Here is an 18806-nt window from a genome sequence, read left to right on the forward strand (position 1 = left end):
AACACTATTCACCCCGGCCAAGAGGCCTATTCCCCGGCCCGCACCCCGCCATTGAGACTGCATGGGAATTATTATTTTTTTATCTCTCAACCTGTCCAAGAGGCCTGCTGCCCGCCGCAATCGCCGCCGGGCCGGCCCGCACCCTGCCATTGAGACTGAACGGGGATTATTTATTTTTTTAACTTGGCCGCCGGGCCGGGGCGGGCATCGCCCCCGGTACCTCCAGCCGCTACTATTTCCGCGGGCCGTGTTCCAACACTATTCACCCCGGCCAAGAGGCCTATTCCCCGGCCCGCACCCCGCCATTGAGACTGCATGGGAATTATTATTTTTTTATCTCTCAACCTGTCCAAGAGGCCTGCTGCCCGCCGCAATCGCCGCCGGGCCGGCCCGCACCCTGCCATTGAGACTGAACGGGGATTATTTATTTTTTTAACTTGGCCGCCGGGCCGGGGCGGGCATCGCCCCCGGTACCTCCAGCCGCTACTATTTCCGCGGGCCGTGTTCCAACACTATTCACCCCGGCCAAGAGGCCTATTCCCCGGCCCGCACCCCGCCATTGAGACTGCATGGGAATTATTATTTTTTTATCTCTCAACCTGTCCAAGAGGCCTGCTGCCCGCCGCACTCGCCGCCGGGCCGGCCCGCACCCCGCCATTGAGACTGAACGGGGATTATTATTTTTTTTAACTCGGCCTCCGGGCCGGGGCGGGCTTCGCCCCCGGTACCTCCAGCCGCTTCTATTTACGCGCGCCGCGTTCCAACATATTCACCCCGGCCAAGAGGCCTATTCCCCGGCCCGCACCCCGCCATTGAGACTGCATGAGAATTATTATTTTTTTATCTCTCAACCTGTCCAAGAGGCCTGCTGCCCGCTGCAATCGCCGCCGGGCCGGCCCGCACCCTGCCATTGAGACTGAACGGGAATTATTATTTTTTTATCTCTCAACCTGTCCAAGAGGCCTGCTGCCCGCCGCACTCGCCGCCGGGCCGGCCCGCACCCTGCCATTGAGACTGAACGGGGATTATTTATTTTTTTAACTTGGCCGCCGGGCCGGGGCGGGCATCGCCCCCGGTACCTCCAGCCGCTACTATTTCCGCGGGCCGTGTTCCAACACTATTCACCCCGGCCAAGAGGCCTATTCCCCGGCCCGCACCCCGCCATTGAGACTGCATGGGAATTATTATTTTTTTATCTCTCAACCTGTCCAAGAGGCCTGCTGCCCGCCGCAATCGCCGCCGGGCCGGCCCGCACCCTGCCATTGAGACTGAACGGGATTATTTATTTTTTTAACTTGGCCGCCGGGCCGGGGCGGGCATCGCCCCCGGTACCTCCAGCCGCTACTATTTCCGCGGGCCGTGTTCCAACACTATTCACCCCGGCCAAGAGGCCTATTCCCCGGCCCGCACCCCGCCATTGAGACTGCACGGGAATTATTATTTTTTTATCTCTCAACCTGTCCAAGAGGCCTGCTGCCCGCCGCACTCGCCGCCGGGCCGGCCCGCACCCCGCCATTGAGACTGAACGGGGATTATTATTTTTTTTACCTCGGCCTCCGGGCCGGGGCGGGCTTCGCCCCCGGTACCTCCAGCCGCTTCTATTTACGCGCGCCGCGTTCCAACATATTCACCCCGGCCAAGAGGCCTATTCCCCGGCCCGCACCCCGCCATTGAGACTGCATGGGAATTATTATTTTTTTATCTCTCAACCTGTCCAAGAGGCCTGCTGCCCGCCGCAATTGCCGCCGGGCCGGCCCGCACCCTGCCATTGAGACTGAACGGGAATTATTATTTTTTTATCTCTCAACCTGTCCAAGAGGCCTGCTGCCCGCCGCACTCGCCGCCGGGCCGGCCCGCACCCTGCCATTGAGACTGAACGGGGATTATTTATTTTTTTAACTTGGCCGCCGGGCCGGGGCGGGCATCGCCCCCGGTACCTCCAGCCGCTACTATTTCCGCGGGCCGTGTTCCAACACTATTCACCCCGGCCAAGAGGCCTATTCCCCGGCCCGCACCCCGCCATTGAGACTGCATGGGAATTATTATTTTTTTATCTCTCAACCTGTCCAAGAGGCCTGCTGCCCGCCGCAATCGCCGCCGGGCCGGCCCGCACCCTGCCATTGAGACTGAACGGGGATTATTTATTTTTTTAACTTGGCCTCCGGGCCGGGGCGGGCTTCGCCGGTACCTCCAGCCGCTTCTATTTACGCGCGCCGCGTTCCAACATATTCACCCCGGCCAAGAGGCCTATTCCCCGGCCCGCACCCCGCCATTGAGACTGCACGGGAATTATTATTTTTTTATCTCTCAACCTGTCCAAGAGGCCTGCTGCCCGCCGCACTCGCCGCCGGGCCGGCCCGCACCCCGCCATTGAGACTGAACGGGGATTATTATTTTTTTTTAACTCGGCCTCCGGGCCGGGGCGGGCTTCGCCCGGTACCTCCAGCCGCTTCTATTTACGCGCGCCGCGTTCCAACATATTCACCCCGGCCAAGAGGCCTATTCCCCGGCCCGCACCCCGCCATTGAGACTGCATGGGAATTATTATTTTTTTATCTCTCAACCTGTCCAAGAGGCCTGCTGCCCGCCGCACTCGCCGCCGGGCCGGCCCGCACCCCGCCATTGAGACTGAACGGGGATTATTATTTTTTTTAACTCGGCCTCCGGGCCGGGGCGGGCTTCGCCCCCGGTACCTCCAGCCGCTTCTATTTACGCGCGCCGCGTTCCAACATATTCACCCCGGCCAAGAGGCCTATTCCCCGGCCCGCACCCCGCCATTGAGACTGCACGGGAATTATTATTTTTTTATCTCTCAACCTGTCCAAGAGGCCTGCTGCCCGCCGCAATCGCCGCCGGGCCGGCCCGCACCCTGCCATTGAGACTGAACGGGAATTATTATTTTTTTATCTCTCAACCTGTCCAAGAGGCCTGCTGCCCGCTGCACTCGCCGCCGGGCCGGCCGCACCCCGCCATTGAGACTGAACGGGGATTATTAATTTTTTATCTCTCAACCTGTCCAAGAGGCCTCTTCCCCGGCCACACTCGTCCGCCGGGCCGGCCCGCACCCCGCCATTGAGACTGCACTGGAATTATTATTTTTTTATCTCTCAACCTGTCCAAGAGGCCTGCTGCCCGCCGCACTCGCCGCCGGGCCGGCCCGCACCCCGCCATTGAGACTGAACGGGGATTATTATTTTTTTTAACTCGGCCTCCGGGCCGGGGCGGGCTTCGCCCCCGGTACCTCCAGCCGCTTCTATTTACGCGCGCCGCGTTCCAACATATTCACCCCGGCCAAGAGGCCTCTTCCCCGGCCACACTCGTCCGCCGGGCCGGCCCGCAACCCGCCATTGAGACTGCACGGGAATTATTATTTTTATATCTCTCAACCTGTCCAAGAGGCCTGCTGCCCGCCGCAATCGCCGCCGGGCCGGCCCGCACCCTGCCATTGAGACTGAACGGGGATTATTTATTTTTTTAACTTGGCCGCCGGCCCGGGGCGGGCATCGCCCCCGGTACCTCCAGCCGCTACTATTTCCGCGGGCCGCGTTCCAACACTATTCACCCCGGCCAAGAGGCCTATTCCCCGGCCCGCACCCCGCCATTGAGACTGCATGGGAATTATTATTTTTTTATCTCTCAACCTGTCCAAGAGGCCTGCTGCCCGCCGCAATCGCCGCCGGGCCGGCCCGCACCCTGCCATTGAGACTGAACGGGGATTATTTATTTTTTTAACTTGGCCGCCGGGCCGGGGCGGGCATCGCCCCCCGGTACCTCCAGCCGCTACTATTTCCGCGGGCCGTGTTCCAACACTATTCACCCCGGCCAAGAGGCCTATTCCCCGGCCCGCACCCCGCCATTGAGACTGCATGGGAATTATTATTTTTTTATCTCTCAACCTGTCCAAGAGGCCTGCTGCCCGCCGCAATCGCCGCCGGGCCGGCCCGCACCCTGCCATTGAGACTGAACGGGGATTATTTATTTTTTTAACTTGGCCTCCGGGCCGGGGCGGGCTTCGCCGGTACCTCCAGCCGCTTCTATTTACGCGCGCCGCGTTCCAACATATTCACCCCGGCCAAGAGGCCTATTCCCCGGCCCGCACCCCGCCATTGAGACTGCACGGGAATTATTATTTTTTTATCTCTCAACCTGTCCAAGAGGCCTGCTGCCCGCCGCACTCGCCGCCGGGCCGGCCCGCACCCCGCCATTGAGACTGAACGGGGATTATTATTTTTTTTTAACTCGGCCTCCGGGCCGGGGCGGGCTTCGCCCGGTACCTCCAGCCGCTTCTATTTACGCGCCGCGTTCCAACATATTCACCCCGGCCAAGAGGCCTATTCCCCGGCCCGCACCCCGCCATTGAGACTGCATGGGAATTATTATTTTTTTATCTCTCAACCTGTCCAAGAGGCCTGCTGCCCGCCGCACTCGCCGCCGGGCCGGCCCGCACCCCGCCATTGAGACTGAACGGGGATTATTATTTTTTTTAACTCGGCCTCCGGGCCGGGGCGGGCTTCGCCCCCGGTACCTCCAGCCGCTTCTATTTACGCGCGCCGCGTTCCAACATATTCACCCCGGCCAAGAGGCCTATTCCCCGGCCCGCACCCCGCCATTGAGACTGCACGGGAATTATTATTTTTTTATCTCTCAACCTGTCCAAGAGGCCTGCTGCCCGCCGCAATCGCCGCCGGGCCGGCCCGCACCCTGCCATTGAGACTGAACGGGAATTATTATTTTTTTATCTCTCAACCTGTCCAAGAGGCCTGCTGCCCGCTGCACTCGCCGCCGGGCCGGCCGCACCCCGCCATTGAGACTGAACGGGGATTATTAATTTTTTATCTCTCAACCTGTCCAAGAGGCCTCTTCCCCGGCCACACTCGTCCGCCGGGCCGGCCCGCACCCCGCCATTGAGACTGCACTGGAATTATTATTTTTTTATCTCTCAACCTGTCCAAGAGGCCTGCTGCCCGCCGCACTCGCCGCCGGGCCGGCCCGCACCCCGCCATTGAGACTGAACGGGGATTATTATTTTTTTTAACTCGGCCTCCGGGCCGGGGCGGGCTTCGCCCCCGGTACCTCCAGCCGCTTCTATTTACGCGCGCCGCGTTCCAACATATTCACCCCGGCCAAGAGGCCTCTTCCCCGGCCACACTCGTCCGCCGGGCCGGCCCGCAACCCGCCATTGAGACTGCACGGGAATTATTATTTTTATATCTCTCAACCTGTCCAAGAGGCCTGCTGCCCGCCGCAATCGCCGCCGGGCCGGCCCGCACCCTGCCATTGAGACTGAACGGGGATTATTTATTTTTTTAACTTGGCCGCCGGCCCGGGGCGGGCATCGCCCCCGGTACCTCCAGCCGCTACTATTTCCGCGGGCCGCGTTCCAACACTATTCACCCCGGCCAAGAGGCCTATTCCCCGGCCCGCACCCCGCCATTGAGACTGCATGGGAATTATTATTTTTTTATCTCTCAACCTGTCCAAGAGGCCTGCTGCCCGCCGCAATCGCCGCCGGGCCGGCCCGCACCCTGCCATTGAGACTGAACGGGGATTATTTATTTTTTTAACTTGGCCGCCGGGCCGGGGCGGGCATCGCCCCCCGGTACCTCCAGCCGCTACTATTTCCGCGGGCCGTGTTCCAACACTATTCACCCCGGCCAAGAGGCCTATTCCCCGGCCCGCACCCCGCCATTGAGACTGCATGGGAATTATTATTTTTTTATCTCTCAACCTGTCCAAGAGGCCTGCTGCCCGCCGCAATCGCCGCCGGGCCGGCCCGCACCCTGCCATTGAGACTGAACGGGGATTACTTATTTTTTTAACTTGGCCGCCGGGCCGGGGCGGGCATCGCCCCCGGTACCTCCAGCCGCTACTATTTCCGCGGGCCGTGTTCCAACACTATTCACCCCGGCCAAGAGGCCTATTCCCCGGCCCGCACCCCGCCATTGAGACTGCATGGGAATTATTATTTTTTTATCTCTCAACCTGTCCAAGAGGCCTGCTGCCCGCCGCACTCGCCGCCGGGCCGGCCCGCACCCCGCCATTGAGACTGAACGGGGATTATTATTTTTTTTAACTCGGCCTCCGGGCCGGGGCGGGCTTCGCCCCCGGTACCTCCAGCCGCTTCTATTTACGCGCGCCGCGTTCCAACATATTCACCCCGGCCAAGAGGCCTATTCCCCGGCCCGCACCCCGCCATTGAGACTGCATGAGAATTATTATTTTTTTATCTCTCAACCTGTCCAAGAGGCCTGCTGCCCGCCGCAATCGCCGCCGGGCCGGCCCGCACCCTGCCATTGAGACTGAACGGGAATTATTATTTTTTTATCTCTCAACCTGTCCAAGAGGCCTGCTGCCCGCCGCACTCGCCGCCGGGCCGGCCCGCACCCTACCATTGAGACTGAACGGGGATTATTTATTTTTTTAACTTGGCCGCCGGGCCGGGGCGGGCATCGCCCCCGGTACCTCCAGCCGCTACTATTTCCGCGGGCCGTGTTCCAACACTATTCACCCCGGCCAAGAGGCCTATTCCCCGGCCCGCACCCCGCCATTGAGACTGCATGGGAATTATTATTTTTTTATCTCTCAACCTGTCCAAGAGGCCTGCTGCCCGCCGCACTCGCCGCTGGGCCGGCCCGCACCCCGCCATTGAGACTGAACGGGGATTATTATTTTTTTTAACTCGGCCTCCGGGCCGGGGCGGGCTTCGCCCCCGGTACCTCCAGCCGCTTCTATTTACGCGCGCCGCGTTCCAACATATTCACCCCGGCCAAGAGGCCTATTCCCCGGCCCGCACCCCGCCATTGAGACTGCATGGGAATTATTATTTTTTTATCTCTCAACCTGTCCAAGAGGCCTGCTGCCCGCCGCAATCGCCGCCGGGCCGGCCCGCACCCTGCCATTGAGACTGAACGGGAATTATTATTTTTTTATCTCTCAACCTGTCCAAGAGGCCTGCTGCCCGCCGCACTCGCCGCCGGGCCGGCCCGCACCCTGCCATTGAGACTGAACGGGGATTATTTATTTTTTTAACTTGGCCGCCGGGCCGGGGCGGGCATCGCCCCCGGTACCTCCAGCCGCTACTATTTCCGCGGGCCGTGTTCCAACACTATTCACCCCGGCCAAGAGGCCTATTCCCCGGCCCGCACCCCGCCATTGAGACTGCACGGGAATTATTATTTTTTTATCTCTCAACCTGTCCAAGAGGCCTGCTGCCCGCCGCACTCGCCGCCGGGCCGGCCCGCACCCCGCCATTGAGACTGTACGGGGATTATTATTTTTTTTAACTCGGCCGCCGGGCCGGGGCGGGCTTCGCCCCCGGTACCTCCAGCCGCTTCTATTTACGCGCGCCGCGTTCCAACATATTCACCCCGGCCAAGAGGCCTCTTCCCCGGCCACACTCGTCCGCCGGGCCGGCCCGCATCCCGCCATTGAGACTGCACGGGAATTATTATTTTTTTATCTCTCAACCTGTCCAAGAGGCCTGCTGCCCGCCGCACTCGCCGCCGGGCCGGCCCGCACCCTGCCATTGAGACTGAACGGGGATTATTTATTTTTTTAACTTGGCCGCCGGGCCGGGGCGGGCATCGCCCCCGGTACCTCCAGCCGCTTCTATTTACGCGCGCCGCGTTCCAACATATTCACCCCGGCCAAGAGGCCTATTCCCCGGCCCGCACCCCGCCATTGAGACTGCATGGGAATTATTATTTTTTTATCTCTCAACCTGTCCAAGAGGCCTGCTGCCCGCCGCAATCGCCGCCGGGCCGGCCCGCACCCTGCCATTGAGACAGAACGGGATTATTTATTTTTTTAACTTGGCCGCCGGGCCGGGGCGGGCATCGCCCCCGGTACCTCCAGCCGCTACTATTTCCGCGGGCCGTGTTCCAACACTATTCACCCCGGCCAAGAGGCCTATTCCCCGGCCCGCACCCCGCCATTGAGACTGCACGGGAATTATTATTTTTTTATCTCTCAACCTGTCCAACAGGCCTGCTGCCCGCCGCACTCGCCGCCGGGCCGGCCCGCACCCCGCCATTGAGACTGAACGGGGATTATTATTTTTTTTACCTCGGCCTCCGGGCCGGGGCGGGCTTCGCCCCCGGTACCTCCAGCCGCTTCTATTTACGCGCGCCGCGTTCCAACATATTCACCCCGGCCAAGAGGCCTATTCCCCGGCCCGCACCCCGCCATTGAGACTGCATGGGAATTATTATTTTTTTATCTCTCAACCTGTCCAAGAGGCCTGCTGCCCGCCGCAATTGCCGCCGGGCCGGCCCGCACCCTGCCATTGAGACTGAACGGGAATTATTATTTTTTTATCTCTCAACCTGTCCAAGAGGCCTGCTGCCCGCCGCACTCGCCGCCGGGCCGGCACGCACCCTGCCATTGAGACTGAACGGGGATTATTTATTTTTTTAACTTGGCCGCCGGGCCGGGGCGGGCATCGCCCCCGGTACCTCCAGCCGCTTCTATTTCCGCGGGCCGTGTTCCAACACTATTCACCCCGGCCAAGAGGCCTATTCCCCGGCCCGCACCCCGCCATTGAGACTGCATGGGAATTATTATTTTTTTATCTCTCAACCTGTCCAAGAGGCCTGCTGCCCGCCGCAATCGCCGCCGGGCCGGCCCGCACCCTGCCATTGAGACTGAACGGGGATTATTTATTTTTTTAACTTGGCCGCCGGGCCGGGGCGGGCATCGCCCCCGGTACCTCCAGCCGCTACTATTTCCGCGGGCCGTGTTCCAACACTATTCACCCCGGCCAAGAGGCCTATTCCCCGGCCCGCACCCCGCCATTGAGACTGCATGGGAATTATTATTTTTTTATCTCTCAACCTGTCCAAGAGGCCTGCTGCCCGCCGCAATCGCCGCCGGGCCGGCCCGCACCCTGCCATTGAGACTGAACGGGGATTATTTATTTTTTTAACTTGGCCGCCGGGCCGGGGCGGGCATCGCCCCCGGTACCTCCAGCCGCTACTATTTCCGCGGGCCGTGTTCCAACACTATTCACCCCGGCCAAGAGGCCTATTCCCCGGCCCGCACCCCGCCATTGAGACTGCATGGGAATTATTATTTTTTTATCTCTCAACCTGTCCAAGAGGCCTGCTGCCCGCCGCACTCGCCGCCGGGCCGGCCCGCACCCCGCCATTGAGACTGAACGGGGATTATTATTTTTTTTAACTCGGCCTCCGGGCCGGGGCGGGCTTCGCCCCCGGTACCTCCAGCCGCTTCTATTTACGCGGGCCGCGTTCCAACATATTCACCCCGGCCAAGAGGCCTATTCCCCGGCCCGCACCCCGCCATTGAGACTGCATGAGAATTATTATTTTTTTATCTCTCAACCTGTCCAAGAGGCCTGCTGCCCGCCGCAATCGCCGCCGGGCCGGCCCGCACCCTGCCATTGAGACTGAACGGGAATTATTATTTTTTTATCTCTCAACCTGTCCAAGAGGCCTGCTGCCCGCCGCACTCGCCGCCGGGCCGGCCCGCACCCTGCCATTGAGACTGAACGGGGATTATTTATTTTTTTAACTTGGCCGCCGGGCCGGGGCGGGCATCGCCCCCGGTACCTCCAGCCGCTACTATTTCCGCGGGCCGTGTTCCAACACTATTCACCCCGGCCAAGAGGCCTATTCCCCGGCCCGCACCCCGCCATTGAGACTGCATGGGAATTATTATTTTTTTATCTCTCAACCTGTCCAAGAGGCCTGCTGCCCGCCGCACTCGCCGCTGGGCCGGCCCGCACCCCGCCATTGAGACTGAACGGGGATTATTATTTTTTTTAACTCGGCCTCCGGGCCGGGGCGGGCTTCGCCCCCGGTACCTCCAGCCGCTTCTATTTACGCGCGCCGCGTTCCAACATATTCACCCCGGCCAAGAGGCCTATTCCCCGGCCCGCACCCCGCCATTGAGACTGCATGGGAATTATTATTTTTTTATCTCTCAACCTGTCCAAGAGGCCTGCTGCCCGCCGCAATCGCCGCCGGGCCGGCCCGCACCCTGCCATTGAGACTGAACGGGAATTATTATTTTTTTATCTCTCAACCTGTCCAAGAGGCCTGCTGCCCGCCGCACTCGCCGCCGGGCCGGCCCGCACCCTGCCATTGAGACTGAACGGGGATTATTTATTTTTTTAACTTGGCCGCCGGGCCGGGGCGGGCATCGCCCCCGGTACCTCCAGCCGCTACTATTTCCGCGGGCCGTGTTCCAACACTATTCACCCCGGCCAAGAGGCCTATTCCCCGGCCCGCACCCCGCCATTGAGACTGCACGGGAATTATTATTTTTTTATCTCTCAACCTGTCCAAGAGGCCTGCTGCCCGCCGCACTCGCCGCCGGGCCGGCCCGCACCCCGCCATTGAGACTGTACGGGGATTATTATTTTTTTTAACTCGGCCGCCGGGCCGGGGCGGGCTTCGCCCCCGGTACCTCCAGCCGCTTCTATTTACGCGCGCCGCGTTCCAACATATTCACCCCGGCCAAGAGGCCTCTTCCCCGGCCACACTCGTCCGCCGGGCCGGCCCGCATCCCGCCATTGAGACTGCACGGGAATTATTATTTTTTTATCTCTCAACCTGTCCAAGAGGCCTGCTGCCCGCCGCACTCGCCGCCGGGCCGGCCCGCACCCTGCCATTGAGACTGAACGGGGATTATTATTTTTTTAACTTGGCCGCCGGGCCGGGGCGGGCATCGCCCCCGGTACCTCCAGCCGCTTCTATTTCCGCGGGCCGTGTTCCAACACTATTCACCCCGGCCAAGAGGCCTATTCCCCGGCCCGCACCCCGCCATTGAGACTGCATGGGAATTATTATTTTTTTATCTCTCAACCTGTCCAAGAGGCCTGCTGCCCGCCGCAATCGCCGCCGGGCCGGCCCGCACCCTGCCATTGAGACTGAACGGGGATTATTTATTTTTTTAACTTGGCCTCCGGGCCGGGGCGGGCTTCGCCGGTATCTCCAGCCGCTTCTATTTACGCGCGCCGCGTTCCAACATATTCACCCCGGCCAAGAGGCCTATTCCCCGGCCCGCACCCCGCCATTGAGACTGCATGGGAATTATTATTTTTTTATCTCTCAACCTGTCCAAGAGGCCTGCTGCCCGCCGCAATTGCCGCCGGGCCGGCCCGCACCCTGCCATTGAGACTGAACGGGAATTATTATTTTTTTATCTCTCAACCTGTCCAAGAGGCCTGCTGCCCGCCGCACTCGCCGCCGGGCCGGCCCGCACCCCGCCATTGAGACTGAACGGGGATTATTATTTTTTTTAACTCGGCCTCCGGGCCGGGGCGGGCTTCGCCCCCGGTACCTCCAGCCGCTTCTATTTACGCGCGCCGCGTTCCAACATATTCACCCCGGCCAAGAGGCCTCTTCCCTGGCCACACTCGTCCGCCGGGCCGGCCCGCACCCCGCCCTTGAGACTGCACGGGAATTATTATTTTTTTATCTCTCAACCTGTCCAAGAGGCCTGCTGCCCGCCGCACTCGCCACCGGGCCTCCCCGCAACCCGCCATTGAGACTGAAGGGGATTATTATTTTTTTTAACTCGGCCTTCGGGCCGGGGCGGGCTTCGCCCCCGGTACCTCCAGCCGCTTCTATTTACGCGCGCCGCGTTCCAACATATTCACCCCGGCCAAGAGGCCTCTTCCCCGGCCACACTCGTCCGCCGGGCCGGCCCGCACCCCGCCATTGAGACTGCACGGGAATTATTATTTTTATATCTCTCAACCTGTCCAAGAGGCCTGCTGCCCGCCGCAATCGCCGCCGGGCCGGCCCGCACCCTGCCATTGAGACTACACGGGAATTATTTTTTTTTTTATCTCTCAACCTGTCCAAGAGTTCTGCTGCCCGCCGCAATCGCCGCCGGGCCGGCCCGCACCCTGCCATCGAGACTGAACGGGGATTATTTATTTTTTTAACTTGGCCGCCGGGCCGGGGCGGGCATCGCCCCCGGTACCTCCAGCCGCTACTATTTCCGCGGGCCGTGTTCCAACACTATTCACCCCGGCCAAGAGGCCTATTCCCCGGCCCGCACCCCGCCATTGAGACTGCACGGGAATTATTATTTTTTTATCTCTCAACCTGTCCAAGAGGCCTGCTGCCCGCCGCACTCGCCGCCGGGCCGGCCCGCACCCTGCCATTGAGACTGAACGGGGATTATTTATTTTTTTAACTTGGCCGCCGGGCCGGGGCGGGCATCGCCCCCGGTACCTCCAGCCGCTACTATTTCCGCGGCCGTGTTCCAACACTATTCACCCCGGCCAAGAGGCCTATTCCCCGGCCCGCACCCCGCCATTGAGACTGCACGGGAATTATTATTTTTTTATCTCTCAACCTGTCCAAGAGGCCTGCTGCCCGCCGCACTCGCCGCCGGGCCGGCCCGCACCCCGCCATTGAGACTGTACGGGGATTATTATTTTTTTTAACTCGGCCGCCGGGCCGGGGCGGGCTTCGCCCCCGGTACCTCCAGCCGCTTCTATTTACGCGCGCCGCGTTCCAACATATTCACCCCGGCCAAGAGCCCTCTTCCCCGGCCACACTCGTCCGCCGGGCCGGCCCGCACCCCGCCATTGAGACTGCACGGGAATTATTATTTTTTTATCTCTCAACCTGTCCAAGAGGCCTGCTGCCCGCCGCACTCGCCGCCGGGCCGGCCCGCACCCCGCCATTGAGACTGAACGGGGATTATTATTTTTTTTAACTCGGCCTCCGGGCCGGGGCGGGCTTCGCCCCCGGTACCTCCAGCCGCTTCTATTTACGCGTGCTGCGTTCCAACATATTCACCCCGGCAAAGAGGCCTCTTCCCCGGCCACACTCGTCCGCCGGGCCGGCCCGCACCCCGCCATTGAGACTGCACGGGAATTATTATTTTTTTATCTCTCAACCTGTCCAAGAGGCCTGCTGCCCGCCGCAATCGCCGCCGGGCCGGCCCGCACCCTGCCATTGAGACTGAACGGGGATTATTTATTTTTTTAACTTGGCCGCCGGCCCGGGACGGGCATCGCCCCCGGTACCTCCAGCCGCTACTATTTCTGCGGGCCGTGTTCCAACACTATTCACCCCGGCCAAGAGGCCTATTCCCCGGCCCGCACCCCGCCATTGAAACTGCATGGGAATTATTATTTTTTTATCTCTCAACCTGTCCAAGAGGCCTGCTGCCCGCCCCAATCGCCGCCGGGCCGGCCCGCACCCTGCCATTGAGACTGAACGGGGATTTTTTTTTTTTTTTACTTGGCCGCCGGGCCGGGGCGGGCATCGCCCCCGGTACCTCCAGCCGCTACTATTTCCGCGGGCCGTGTTCCAACACTATTCACCCCGGCCAAGAGGCCTATTCCCCGGCCCGCACCCCGCCATTGAGACTGCATGGGAATTATTATTTTTTTATCTCTCAACCTGTCCAAGAGGCCTGCTGCCCGCCGCAATTGCCGCCGGGCCGGCCCGCACCCTGCCATTGAGACTGAACGGGAATTATTATTTTTTTATCTCTCAACCTGTCCAAGAGGCCTGCTGCCCGCCGCACTCGCCGCCGGGCCGGCCCGCACCCTGCCATTGAGACTGAACGGGGATTATTTATTTTTTTAACTTGGCCGCCGGGCCGGGGCGGGCATCGCCCCCGGTACCTCCAGCCGCTACTATTTCCGCGGGCCGTGTTCCAACACTATTCACCCCGGCCAAGAGGCCTATTCCCCGGCCCGCACCCCGCCATTGAGACTGCACGGGAATTATTATTTTTTTATCTCTCAACCTGTCCAAGAGGCCTGCTGCCCGCCGCACTCGCCGCCGGGCCGGCCCGCACCCCGCCATTGAGACTGAACGGGGATTATTATTTTTTTTAACTCGGCCTCCGGGCCGGGGCGGGCTTCGCCCCCGGTACCTCCAGCCGCTTCTATTTACGCGCGCCGCGTTCCAACATATTCACCCCGGCCAAGAGGCCTATTCCCCGGCCCGCACCCCGCCATTGAGACTGCATGGGAATTATTATTTTTTTATCTCTCAACCTGTCCAAGAGGCCTGCTGCCCGCCGCAATCGCCGCCGGGCCGGCCCGCACCCTGCCATTGAGACTGAACGGGATTATTTATTTTTTTAACTTGGCCGCCGGGCCGGGGCGGGCATTGCCCCCGGTACCTCCAGCCGCTACTATTTCTGCGGGCCGTGTTCCAACACTATTCACCCCGGCCAAGAGGCCTATTCCCCGGCCCGCACCCCGCCATTGAAACTGCATGGGAATTATTATTTTTTTATCTCTCAACCTGTCCAAGAGGCCTGCTGCCCGCCCCAATCGCCGCCGGGCCGGCCCGCACCCTGCCATTGAGACTGAACGGGGATTTTTTTTTTTTTTTACTTGGCCGCCGGGCCGGGGCGGGCATCGCCCCCGGTACCTCCAGCCGCTACTATTTCCGCGGGCCGTGTTCCAACACTATTCACCCCGGCCAAGAGGCCTATTCCCCGGCCCGCACCCCGCCATTGAGACTGCATGGGAATTATTATTTTTTTATCTCTCAACCTGTCCAAGAGGCCTGCTGCCCGCCGCAATTGCCGCCGGGCCGGCCCGCACCCTGCCATTGAGACTGAACGGGAATTATTATTTTTTTATCTCTCAACCTGTCCAAGAGGCCTGCTGCCCGCCGCACTCGCCGCCGGGCCGGCCCGCACCCTGCCATTGAGACTGAACGGGGATTATTTATTTTTTTAACTTGGCCGCCGGGCCGGGGCGGGCATCGCCCCCGGTACCTCCAGCCGCTACTATTTCCGCGGGCCGTGTTCCAACACTATTCACCCCGGCCAAGAGGCCTATTCCCCGGCCCGCACCCCGCCATTGAGACTGCACGGGAATTATTATTTTTTTATCTCTCAACCTGTCCAAGAGGCCTGCTGCCCGCCGCACTCGCCGCCGGGCCGGCCCGCACCCCGCCATTGAGACTGAACGGGGATTATTATTTTTTTTAACTCGGCCTCCGGGCCGGGGCGGGCTTCGCCCCCGGTACCTCCAGCCGCTTCTATTTACGCGCGCCGCGTTCCAACATATTCACCCCGGCCAAGAGGCCTATTCCCCGGCCCGCACCCCGCCATTGAGACTGCATGGGAATTATTATTTTTTTATCTCTCAACCTGTCCAAGAGGCCTGCTGCCCGCCGCAATCGCCGCCGGGCCGGCCCGCACCCTGCCATTGAGACTGAACGGGATTATTTATTTTTTTAACTTGGCCGCCGGGCCGGGGCGGGCATTGCCCCCGGTACCTCCAGCCGCTACTATTTCCGCGGGCCGTGTTCCAACACTATTCACCCCGGCCAAGAGGCCTATTCCCCGGGCCGCACCCCGCCATTGAGACTGCACGGGAATTATTATTTTTTTATCTCTCAACCTGTCCAAGAGGCCTGCTGCCCGCCGCACTCGCCGCCGGGCCGGCCCGCACCCCGCCATTGAGACTGAACGGGGATTATTATTTTTTTTAACTCGGCCTCCGGGCCGGGGCGGGCTTCGCCCCCGGTACCTCCAGCCGCTTCTATTTACGCGCGCCGCGTTCCAACATATTCACCCCGGCCAAGAGGCCTATTCCCCGGCCCGCACCCCGCCATTGAGACTGCATGGGAATTATTATTTTTTTATCTCTCAACCTGTCCAAGAGGCCTGCTGCCCGCCGCAATTGCCGCCGGGCCGGCCCGCACCCTGCCATTGAGACTGAACGGGAATTATTATTTTTTTATCTCTCAACCTGTCCAAGAGGCCTGCTGCCCGCCGCACTCGCCGCCGGGCCGGCCCGCACCCCGCCATTGAGACTGAACGGGGATTATTATTTTTTTTAACTCGGCCTCCGGGCCGGGGCGGGCTTCGCCCCCGGTACCTCCAGCCGCTTCTATTTACGCGCGCCGCGTTCCAACATATTCACCCCGGCCAAGAGGCCTATTCCCCGGCCCGCACCCCGCCATTGAGACTGCATGGGAATTATTATTTTTTTATCTCTCAACCTGTCCAAGAGGCCTGCTGCCCGCCGCAATCGCCGCCGGGCCGGCCCGCACCCTGCCATTGAGACTGAACGGGATTATTTATTTTTTGAACTTGGCCGCCGGGCCGGGGCGGGCATCGCCCCCGGTACCTCCAGCCGCTACTATTTCCGCGGGCCGTGTTCCAACACTATTCACCCCGGCCAAGAGGCCTATTCCCCGGCCCGCACCCCGCCATTGAGACTGCACGGGAATTATTATTTTTTTATCTCTCAACCTGTCCAAGAGGCCTGCTGCCCGCCGCACTCGCCGCCGGGCCGGCCCGCACCCCGCCATTGAGACTGAACGGGGATTATTATTTTTTTTAACTCGGCCTCCGGGCCGGGGCGGGCTTCGCCCCCGGTACCTCCAGCCGCTTCTATTTACGCGCGCCGTGTTCCAACATATTCACCCCGGCCAAGAGGCCTCTTCCCCGGCCACACTCGTCCGCCGGGCCGGACCGCACCCCGCCATTGAGACTGCACGGGAATTATTATTTTTTTATCTCTCAACCTGTCCAAGAGGCCTGCTGCCCGCCGCACTCGCCGCCGGGCCGGCCCGCACCCCGCCATTGAGACTGAACGGGGATTATTATTTTTTTTAACTCGGCCTCCGGGCCGGGGCGGGCTTCGCCCCCGGTACCTCCAGCCGCTTCTATTTACGCGCGCCGCGTTCCAACATATTCACCCCGGCCAAGAGGCCTCTTCCCCGGCCACACTCGTCCGCCGGGCCGGCCCGCACCCCGCCGTTGAGACTGCACGGGAATTATTATTTTTTTATCTCTCAACCTGTCCAAGAGGCCTGCTGCCCGCCGCACTCGCCGCCGGGCCGGACCGCACCCCGCCATTGAGACTGAACGGGATTATTATTTTTTTTAACTCGGCCTCCGGGCCGGGGCGGGCTTCGCCCCCGGTACCTCCAGCCGCTTCTATTTACGCGCGCCGCGTTCCAACATATTCACCCCGGCCAAGAGGCCTCTTCCCCGGCCACACTCGTCCGCCGGGCCGGCCCGCACCCCGCCATTGAGACTGCACGGGAATTATTATTTTTATATCTCTCAACCTGTCCAAGAGGCCTGCTGCCCGCCGCAATCGCCGCCGGGCCGGCCCGCACCCTGCCATTGAGACTACACGGGAATTATTTTTTTTTTTATCTCTTAACCTGTCCAAGAGTTCTGCTGCCCGCCGCAATCGCCGCCGGGCCGGCCCGCACCCTGCCATCGAGACTGAACGGGGATTATTTATTTTTTTAACTTGGCCGCCGGGCCGGGGCGGGCATCGCCCCCGGTACCTCCAGCCGCTACTATTTCCGCGGGCCGTGTTCCAACACTATTCACCCCGGCCAAGAGGCCTATTCCCCGGCCCGCACCCCGCCATTGAGACTGCACGGGAATTATTATTTTTTTATCTCTCAACCTGTCCAAGAGGCCTGCTGCCCGCCGCACTCGCCGCCGGGCCGGCCCGCACCCTGCCATTGAGACTGAACGGGGATTATTTATTTTTTTAACTTGGCCGCCGGGCCGGGGCGGGCATCGCCCCCGGTACCTCCAGCCGCTACTATTTCCGCGGGCCGTGTTCCAACACTATTCACCCCGGCCAAGAGGCCTATTCCCCGGCCCGCACCCCGCCATTGAGACTGCACGGGAATTATTATTTTTTTATCTCTCAACCTGTCCAAGAGGCCTGCTGCCCGCCGCACTCGCCGCCGGGCCGGCCCGCACCCCGCCATTGAGACTGTACGGGGATTATTATTTTTTTTAACTCGGCCGCCGGGCCGGGGCGGGCTTCGCCCCCGGTACCTCCAGCCGCTTCTATTTACGCGCGCCGCGTTCCAACATATTCACCCCGGCCAAGAGCCCTCTTCCCCGGCCACACTCGTCCGCCGGGCCGGCCCGCACCCCGCCATTGAGACTGCACGGGAATTATTATTTTTTTATCTCTCAACCTGTCCAAGAGGCCTGCTGCCCGCCGCACTCGCCGCCGGGCCGGCCCGCACCCCGCCATTGAGACTGAACGGGGATTATTATTTTTTTTAACTCGGCCTCCGGGCCGGGGCGGGCTTCGCCCCCGGTACCTCCAGCCGCTTCTATTTACGCGTGCTGCGTTCCAACATATTCACCCCGGCAAAGAGGCCTCTTCCCCGGCCACACTCGTCCGCCGGGCCGGCCCGCACCCCGCCATTGAGACTGCACGGGAATTATTATTTTTTTATCTCTCAACCTGTCCAAGAGGCCTGCTGCCCGCCGCAATCGCCGCCGGGCCGGCCCGCACCCTGCCATTGAGACTGAACGGGGATTATTTATTTTTTTAACTTGGCCGCCGGCCCGGGACGGGCATCGCCCCCGGTACCTCCAGCCGCTACTATTTCTGCGGGCCGTGTTCCAACACTATTCACCCCGGCCAAGAGGCCTATTCCCCGGCCCGCACCCCGCCATTGAAACTGCATGGGAATTATTATTTTTTTATCTCTCAACCTGTCCAAGAGGCCTGCTGCCCGCCCCAATCGCCGCCGGGCCGGCCCGCACCCTGCCATTGAGACTGAACGGGGATTTTTTTTTTTTTTAACTTGGCCGCCGGGCCGGGGCGGGCATCGCCCCCGGTACCTCCAGCCGCTACTATTTCCGCGGGCCGTGTTCCAACACTATTCACCCCGGCCAAGAGGCCTATTCCCCGGCCCGCACCCCGCCATTGAGACTGCATGGGAATTATTATTTTTTTATCTCTCAACCTGTCCAAGAGGCCTGCTGCCCGCCGCAATTGCCGCCGGGCCGGCCCGCACCCTGCCATTGAGACTGAACGGGAATTATTATTTTTTTATCTCTCAACCTGTCCA

Source organism: Hippocampus zosterae, unplaced genomic scaffold (genome assembly GCF_025434085.1).
Source record: "Hippocampus zosterae strain Florida unplaced genomic scaffold, ASM2543408v3 HiC_scaffold_23, whole genome shotgun sequence".
Taxonomy (NCBI): Eukaryota; Metazoa; Chordata; class Actinopteri; order Syngnathiformes; family Syngnathidae; genus Hippocampus; species Hippocampus zosterae.